This window comes from Vipera ursinii, assembly GCF_947247035.1.
Source record: "Vipera ursinii genome assembly, chromosome: 1".
NCBI classification, from domain to species: domain Eukaryota; kingdom Metazoa; phylum Chordata; class Lepidosauria; order Squamata; family Viperidae; genus Vipera; species Vipera ursinii.
This window is the reverse complement of record NC_139512.1, coordinates 130,170,836-130,180,820: the sequence shown is the minus strand read 5'-3', so window position 1 is coordinate 130,180,820 and position 9,985 is coordinate 130,170,836. Positions and strand designations below refer to the sequence as shown.

Sequence of the window (9,985 nt, the reverse complement as noted above, 5' to 3'; positions counted from 1 at the left end):
ACTGTGATATAGTTGAGACCCCAGCAGCGAAAAGGCAATTTCTTTATCATACGCAGGACTTTATCTCATAATATAGAGGGAGAGAGGGAGGGAGGGAGGGAGGGAGGGAGGGAGGGAGGAAGGAAGGAAGGAAGGAAGGAAGGAAGGAAGGAAGGAAGGAAGGAAGGAAGGAAGGAAGGAAGATCCTTACATGCACATATGTTTCACAGTTCCAATGACTGTGGCCTTCACCCTGCAATGTTAAATGCAAATTCCACAAGGAAAGTTTATATATCACTTATACGGAGAGTTGAAGAACATTTGAACAGTAAAAGAAGTGGTATAGGAGAAATGGAAAAAAGTCTGGCAAAATAAAAGGTCTGTAAAAAGGTTAAAGCTTTTTGGATTAAAATCTGGTGGAATATGCAAAAGATATTTAAGAAAAGGATAAAGTTTTGTCCGCAATTGTTTTTACTGGGCATTATTACTGATACTACTGTTGTGGACACTAAATTGATGTTGAATTTAATTATGGCAGCAAGACTTTTAGTAGGGCAATACTGGAAGTAGGAAGAACTGCCGACCATAGAAGAATGGACTTTAAAAGTTTCCAACCTGGCGGAAATGGCAAAGATCTCAGCGTACTTGAAAGACCATTCGCAACAGAGATATATTGTGGAGTGGAAAAAATGGATTGATTATATCCAGAATAAATATGGGACTAAAAAGTTTCACCTAGCATTTGAATAAGTATTGATGTGATATTTATATTGCTTGTAGTTATTTTATAAGAGTTAAAGTGCGATAGATTTAATAGTTTATTGTTGTTTGCATAAGGTAGATTATGATTGTTTGTATTTTTATACCCTGTATTTAGCTCTGGGAAGTCGGGGAGGAGGGAGGGGGAAGGGAGGGAGGTGTTGGGGAGGGTTGGGGAGAGGGGAGGGGGTTGGGAGGGGTTTTGTTTTGTTAAAAATAAAATGTATTGTAAAACTTTTCGATAAAAAAAATTATCGGCAAAATACATTTTAAAATCGTGTAAAGTTCTGCTGGACCAAAAAGCTTTTCATGAGAAGAAGGTCATAAAATAAGTGCACCACATTATACTCTAGCTGGGGATCCACTGCTAGAAATCTGGACCGCGGCCTATTTGGAATTGGGACACATGAGTGGCTGGCTGGAGCAGGCACACACACTCAGCTCAACTTGCGCGAGCAGGAGGCCGACGGGCACTCACACACACGCATGCAAGTCCGCTGCTCATGCAAGTTGATCTGCAGGCGTGCACAATGGCCCGGCACTTGCACAAGGATTGCATGGGCATGCAAGCACCGGCCCACCACTTGCTCAGACCAGTTCCCCTCTCTCTCACCCCCAACTGGGCCCCCAAGTTGCAAAGGTTGGGGACTGTTGCCTAAGAAGGTGGGTGTTGCTCAAACTTCAAGTCCTGATAAATAAAAAAAACTCTTTTCTGTCCCTGATATGACTCTTTTTTATAAAGTTAATATCACCTTCCAGTCCGCCTTGAATCCTGGGGATTTCATGGAAATAGTTTGCTACTGACTCCTTTTTTCAAAACTTTCTAGTATGGGCTACAATTCTGAAATTCCTGATGGTCTCCCATCCAACCACTAGCCAGATCTGACCCCAATTAGGTTTCTGAGATTAGCTGAAGTCAGCTAGATGCTGGCAGGCATCGAGAATGGGGGAGGAAACCTTCCTTTTACTTTGATTAGCCTTAAGTTTCACTTTTTGCTTCTGAGCTAAAGCAGAGTCACTAGAGCAAGCAGCCTGCAAAAGCCTTGAGTGAGACCTCCATAGACTGTGCAACTTGATACCAAAGTGACAAAAGGGGGAAATTGTTAAGAATATAACTGGAGACCATTCATATGATTTATATTGGATTTTAGGTAAATGTAAATTATTACTGTTTTTTGTCCAAGCCTCACTGCCAGTTCTTTGAAATGTGAACCCTCACATGCCTTTCATTGACCAAGCACAATTCCTGACCTACCAATTATTAAGCCCCGCCACCCTGGAGGCTGCTGCTCCCAGGTGTTCTGGTGGTTCTCTTTCTTCACTTTGCTGAGCCAAAAGGATAATAATAAACCTTTATTGTCAAAGTACAACATGTGTACATTGAGATTAGCTGAGCCTCCCCGCCTCGTGCTCTCTCCCCCCAACACACAGTGACAACAAACCCTCCATCCTACCACACGATGTGAACCAACTACACCACACACCGGCCTCCTAAGTCAATTCTGCATAAGTTCACAGAGATTATGTCCCGTTCAAAAGCCTAACAGCCCACGGATAAAAGCTGTTCTTCAGCCTGTTGGTAAGGCTGGCTATACGCCTATATCTCCTACTGGATGGTAGGAGAGTAAAGAGATACCGTCCACGGTGTGAGTCATCCCTGAGAATCTTCCTCACTCTTCCAAGGCAAGGAGCCCTGGCGATGTCATCCAGTGGTGTCAGGGAACAGCCCACAATGTCTTGTGCTGTGCTCACTACCCTCTGTAATACTTTCCTATCCGCGGCTGTCAGACCAGCATACCAAACCACAATACCATATGAGAGGACGCTCTCTATAGTAGACTGGTAAAAGAGGGTCATTAGCCGTTGTTCTACCCTGTTCTTCCGCAAGACCCTAAGAAAGTGAAGCCTCTGTTGGGCCTTTCTAGCCACCTGGGTTGTGTTAACTTTCCAGGTCAGATCTTCACAGAGGTAGACTCCCAGAAATTTAAAGGAGGAAATTCTCTCCACACAGTCCTCCCTGATGTAAAGTGGGGCAGGTTCTTCCTTTTTTTCTCCGGAAGTCTAACACCATCTCTTTCGTCTTGCCAATGTTTAGGTGCAAGTTGTTGTTACTACACCATATGGATAGTTTTTCTACCTCCGCCCTATATGCTGTCTCATCCCCACCTGTAATAAGACCCACCACAGTTGTATCATCTGCGAACTTGATTATCGCAGTGGATGGGTCAGATGATACACAATCATAAGTGTATAAAGAGTACAGGTAGGGGCTAAGCACACAGCCCTGTGGCGTGCCGGTGCAAAGCTTCAGGGGGGTGGACAAAGCAGACCCGACCCTCACTGTTTGTAACCGATCCCTAAGAAAGTCTTGAATCCAATCGCAGATGGTGGGGGAGAATTTCAAGTCAGTCAGCTTCTCGATGAGAATGCTCGGCAAAATGGTGTTGAAAGCCGAGCTGTAGTCAACAAAAAGCATCCTGACATAACTTCCAGGTCTCTCGAGATGACTTGCTACAGAGTGTAAAGCAGTAGCTATGGCATCATCTGTCGACCCATGGATCTTTCCCTCCATGGTGGTAGACTTGGACCATGTCTCTGGAGGCCTGGAGGTCCTCTTTCAGGTTGCATAAGAAGCAAGGTGGGTGCCATTTTTTTGTGCTTAGAGGAGCAGCATTTGAATGTCATCACCGTCTTTGATTAAGGGATATGAGGGATCTTTATCAGAGGTTTCTATATTGTTTTCTGGTGTATGTGTTGTGTCTACACCTTCTGCCTGAATGGGCACAAGATACAACCATCATTTTGCAATGTCTTCTCATCTTCAGAATGTGATATGTGTAAGATTGTCAGCTCATCTTGCTCTAAAAGGCAGCTTAAACCAAAGCAAGAATGGAAATTACAGAGAATATTTTTCCCCCAGTCATTTTGTCTTGGGGAGTGTGCTGTGAGAATGGATGTATGACATGACTTATTTATAAATCCATTACTTTCACCATGCACCTAAGTACATCCAGTACTGAAACAATCTACACACACCCCTTTTATTCTTCCCCTCTCTCTCTTTCTTTCTTTCTCCCTCTCTGTAACCATAGTAGCAGCCTCCAATTTTTCTCCTATCTCTCCTCACTTCAGAGGGGGAAAAATATACTTTTTTTCCCATTTGCAGATAAATCAGATAGATTCAAAACAGAGGAGGTAGAAGCTCTCCCAATCACTAATTGCCAATTGCTTTTATATAATGCATCAAGATACTCCTAAGTGTAGCACCTTTTCCTCTCTGGAAAATTCATCTTTCATTCCATTAAAATCAAATCCAAGAAACAGTGCCTAGGTTCCATTGATGGCTAACATCGATTTGCTTCTTATTCTACTTTCTCCCCGCTTATTTATGGAGTGGAAGGAATGTGCAGCCTGGTGCCCTCTAATATTGGTCAATCTCTTGCCATTAGCTATGCTGGATGGAGAGAATGAGAGCTGAAATTCAACGTATCTATTGCCTGCCAGACTGTCTATCTCTGTATTGCTCTGAGTTGCCGCAGACAGCTCTGTTTCTCTTCCTCTCTCTTTTCTCAGTACACTAGGTGGGCAGAGGTAATTTTACAGCTTCTCATAATTTAACCTGAAAACCTCCCTCCTGCCACATGACAGTTTGGCAAGGAATCATTTCAGAAAGGAGTACTTTGGAAGGAGGCAACGTAGGAGGGGAAAGACTCACATCAAGTAGTCCCTTCTCCTGCAAGTTTGTATGCATGTATTTATTATTTATTTATTCAATTGCCACAGCCACCCATCTCAATCAATGACTCTTGGCTGCTTACCATTCAAAACTTACTACAATAAAAATATTTTAAAATAATAGAGACCATAAAAAGACACAAAAACTTTGCAGCAATGGTGCCACTTGGGGAGGCAGGGAGGAGAGTTCTGGAGTAGGGATGATTATAGCAAATGAAGTGCCTTGCAGAGAGCTACCAAGAAGGCCTCAGTAGCAATAGCACTTAGTCTTATATACTACTTCACAGTGCTTTTACAGCCCTCTCTAAGCGGTTTACAGAGTCAGCATATTTGCCCCAACAATCTGGGTCCTCATTTTACCGACCTCAGAAGGCTGAGGTCCTTGAGCTGGTCAGGATCAAACTCCTGGCAGTAGGCAGAGGCAGCCTGCAATACCCCTTTCTAACCACTGCACCACCATGCGCCACCACAGCCTGCACCACTTTGCAGGCTACTCATAAAAGATCTAGAAAGGAAGGTGCATACGTAACCTGAGTACAGTTAAATAAAATATCTGGATATTACTCTCTTAAAAGTTATCCAATCACCTAAGACTAAAACAGTTGTAGCAAGATTAGCATATCAGCACTGTCAAAATCCCAGTAACCACCAGACGGTTGCGAAGTGGGATTTCAGTTATCTCTTTTGAGTTACATAACGATTGTCTGGATTTTGCAGTCCTCATTTAGTAGCCTTCCCTACTGTGGATAAATAAGAGAACAAATGTTTGATTTCCAAAAATACGCACGCTTGACCCAATTCTTGAGCCACCATTCAAATTTGAAATCCTAATGCACTGTATACTCTTCCAGCTTTTCAGATGAGTATAAAAATAAAAATGTTGAGTTCAATAAAGCAATCAAACATACTCTGAGTGGGTTCTCAGACAGAATTCTCCTTGGCAATAAAACTAATGTTATTGTAGCCAGTATCAATAAAGCAAGTCCAACTATTTCTTGTGGTATTCGTTTTCTGACCTTGTGAACTTTGAAATTGCTGACATTAATCATGAAATCCCCACAGCATTTCTCCTTCCCTCCCACTTATAATAAAGAGGGTTAGGACAAGGCAATCTTGAGAGTTTTTATTTATTTTATTCAAGGTCATCTTCTTTAATCCTCTACTCTACAGGTAGGTACAGTGGCACTGCTGTTGCCAAAAGGCTCCTGGTAGGAATTGCCCCATAACAAAAGTACCTTCGGTTTTAATGAGCACACAGGAAGCAAAAGAGTCTTCTAGGCTTCACTGGAAATATGACACTATGAAAAATAAAACAATCGCATACTTTTGCAAAGCATCATACACTATCATAAGAGTATCACTGAAATGTTCTTCTCTGAAAAGAATTTCTAAAGCAAATGATTTTTTTTTGCTGGTGAAATTGCCCACCCCCACCCCACATCCCACCAAAATATAGGAGAATGTTTTTTCTTATATTCAAAGAAACTGTATCATACTGATAACAATAGTGATAATTGTACATGAAAGAGATCAGAATTTCGGGGATATTTGTCAGGTAAGATGCTGTAAAATAAGTTGAGACTCCTTACAGAGGGTGTAATACAGCAAGACATGAGCTGTAGTTTCAATGGCCCCTTGTCCGCAGCGGCAGAATCTCAGAATCTTTTATGGGACTTTTTTATATTCCCCCTCCAGAACTGCTATAGACAAAATATTACAACAACTCTGTCTTTTTGCTAAGATCAAGTGTAGTATCTATATTTTCTTCTTTCTTTTCCATTATCTTTTGCTTTATACATTTATTGTTATTTTAAAATTCTAATATAAATAAATTTTAAAAAGAAAAGTAGTAAGTAAAGTACACCAGTTCAATAAATGGTGTGCAACTCTTTCATCCTACTTTACAATAAAACTTCAAGTTAATGGACCATTTGGGGGGAGGGTAGGTGAATGCTAAAGTAGGAAGCCAAAAGATAATCAGAATAACAGGCAAGTTTGGCCTTGGAGTACAAAATGAAGCAGGGCACAGGCTGATAGAATTTTGTCAAGAGAATACCAGGGTCATAGCAAACACTCTTTTCTAACAACCCAAGAGACGGCTCTACACATGGACATCACCAGACGGTCAACACAGAAATCAGATTGACTATGTGCTCTGCAGCCAAAGATGGAGAAGCTCTATACAGTCAGTAAAACAAGACCATGAGCTGACTGTGGCTCAGACCATGAGCTTCTCGCTGCAAAGTTTAGGCTTAAACTGAAGAAAGTAGGGAAAAGCACTAGGCCACTCAGGTATGAATTAAATCATATTCCTGTTGAATATACAGTAGAGGTGACAAATAGATTTAAGGAATTAGATCTGATAGACTGAAGAACTATGGACAGAGGTTCGCAACATTGTACAAGAGGTAGCAACTAAAACCATCCCAAAGAAAAAGAAATGCAAGAAAGCAAAATGGCTGTCTGAGGAAGCTTTGCAAACAGCTGAGGAAAGGAGGGAAGCAAAAGGCAAGGGAGAAAAAGAAAGATACGCCCAATTGAATGCAGAATTCAACAGAATAGCTAGAAGAGATAAGAATGCCTTCTTAAATGAACAGTGCAAAGAAATAGAAGAAAACAATAGAATAGGGAGGACCAGAGATCTCTTCAAGAAAATTGGAGAGATGAAGGGAACGTTTCATGCAAAAATGGGCATGATAAAGAACCAAAATGGCAAGGACCTAACAGAGGCAGAAGAGATTAAGAAGAGGTGGCAAAATTACACAGAAGAACTATATAAGAACGAGCTTAACGTCCCTGATAAGCACGATGAGGTGGTCACTGTCCTCGAGCCAGACATCCTAGAATGTGAAGTGAAGTGGGCCTTAGAAAAGCTGAGCAACAACAAAGCTAGTGGAGGTGACAGTATTCCAGCAGAGCTATTCAAAATCTTAAAAGACGATGCAGTAAAAGTGCTACACTCAATTTGCCAGCAAATTTGGAAAACTCAACAGTGGCCACAGGATTGGAAAAGATCAGTTTACATTCCAATTCCAAAGAAAGGTAGTGCCAAAGAATGTTCAAACTATTGCACCATTGCACTCATTTCACATGCTAGTAAAGTTATGCTTAAAATCCTACAAGCTAGACTCCAGCAGTATGTGGATAGAGAACTACCAGAAGTACAGGCAGGATTTCGAAGAGGCAGAGGAACTAGTGATCAAATTGCCAACATACGCTGGATCATGGAGAAAGCTAGGGAGTTCCAGAAAAACATCTACTTCTGCTTCATCGACTATGCTAAAGCCTTTGATTGTGTGGATCACAACAAACTGTGGCAAGTTCTTAAAGAGATGGAAGTACCAGACCATCTTACTTGAGAAACCTATATGCGGGTCAAGAAGCAACAGTGAGAACTGGACACGTGACCACTGATTGGTTCAAAATTGGGAAAGGAGTCTGGCAAGGCTGTATACTGTTGGCCTGCCTATTTAACTTATAAGCTGAGCACATCATGAGAAAGGCAGGGCTAGATGAATCAAAAGTTGGAATTAAGATTGTCGGGAGAAATATCAACAACCTAAGATATTCAGATGATACCACTCTAATGGCAGAAAGTGAAGAGGAACTAAAGAGCCTCTTGTTGCAGGTGAAGAAGGAGAGTGCAAAAGTTGGGTTGAAACTTAACATTAAGAAAACCAAGATCATGGCATCCGGCCCTCTCAATTCCTGGCAAATAGATGGGGAAGAAATGGAGGTAGTGACAGATTTTATTTTCCTGGGCTCCAAGATCACTGCAGATGGGGACTGTAGCCAAGAAATTAAAAGACGCTTGCTCCTCGGGAGGAAAGCCATGGCAAATCTAGACAGCACACTAAAAAGCAGAGACATCACCCTGTCCACAAAAGTGCGTATAGTCAAGGCTATGGTCTTCCCAGTTGCAATGTATGGTAGTGAAAGTTGGACCATAAGAAAGGCTGAGCGCCAAAGAATTGAGGCCTTTGAACTATGGTGCTGGAGAAGACTCCTGCAAGTCCCAGTCAGTCCTAGAGGAGATCAACCCTGACTGCTCTTTAGAAGGCCAGATCCTGAAGTTGAAACTCAAATACTTTGCCCCCCTAATGAGAAGGAAGGACTCACTGGAGAAGAGCCTAATGCTGGGAAAGATTGAGGGCAATAGAAGAAGGGGACGACAGAGAATGAGGTGGCTGGATGGAGTCACTGAAGCAGTAGGCATGAGCTTAAATGGACTCCAGAAGATGGTAGAGGACAGGAAGGCCTGGAGGAACATTGTCCATGGGGTCGCAATGGGTTGGACACGACTTCGGAGCTAACAACAACAGGTGACCATTAAAATCCAAATGTCTATTAAATCCAAATTTATCCAATTGATGTCATTTGTAGAGTTACCTAATGTTTTACATAATTGTGTAATCATGCAAATGGAATAAATTGACATAAATATTAATTAGCATAATTACACAAATGATGTGAATTGACACACATTATATTAATTGTGTCAATTGCCAAGATTATTTTGGAAACAATGGATTTTGTTATTTGAAGCTAAGGAGTGAAGTAAAATACTGTCTGTTGCATCTGAATTTTGCTGGATGCAGGTCTTTGAGAATCAAGGTTTTATGATATTTAATTTATTGGGGAACCTTTATCTCTTAACCTGTTATTTGAAAACAACTTCTGTTTTCTTTGTTATAGTGGAAGGCCCTTATACTGTACTTACGTGATTCGTCCCTTCTTCTTTGTACCAAAATAATTTTACACAGACAGTGCTATGTTGATAAGAAACAAACAGGATGTGGATCAACTCGTCTAGTTAATATCAGCGTTAAGCATTTGGTCTGCAATACCCTCTGGCAAATATAACTGGTAACTTGTACACTTCACTCAATGTTAGTTTGACGGGAATTTGGATTAATGATAGCAAGGCAAGAACACATTCTAACACCATCTGATAAATCTCGTATCTCAGTCTGACAGGCATGGGACTGAAATTATAGACCCTGGTTTCCTCACCTTAGTGGAACACAGCTCCACAGATCACCAAAAAGGGAAAACAACTTTAATGGGAATCAGCACGGATCTCATCAAGAGATGTCACACCACACGCCAATGTGGGTGTATGATACCTTAAGTCACTGTAAGAACAACACAATTAAAGTTCTGCTGTATTTCCTTCCTGTCAAGATCTCAATCATATTAGAGTCTCTTCAAACTCATGGCATGACCAAAAAACACAGAAAGCTATTTTAAACTTCTGAGATTGTCAATCTAAAAGAGAGATTTGGAAGATAGATAATCCAAGTTTCAATTATAAGGAGATGCTATGAGATCCATATGCCAATTCATCTTCTGAATCAGCAGGGAAGTAGGGGCAGAAAGCAGTAGGGAGAGAACAACTGTGACTTTCTTCTCCTGGTTCCCAGCACATTCTTTCAAAAGTACTACTACCTTTTGGCCAATAGTAGATTTAGAGCTGTGCTGGGCTTCAGTGTAAAAATATGATTTTAAGATA

The 9,985-nt window shown here is 41.4% G+C and overlaps 1 protein-coding gene across 4 annotated transcripts in view; it reads right to left on the bottom strand.

The window, feature by feature from the left end:
- Positions 1–9,985, bottom strand: part of KALRN (kalirin RhoGEF kinase) — a gene marked incomplete at its 5' end in the record, with an annotated part of 580,305 nt that overhangs the window by 421,703 nt on the left and 148,617 nt on the right. The gene's annotated exons all lie outside the window — the stretch shown is intronic.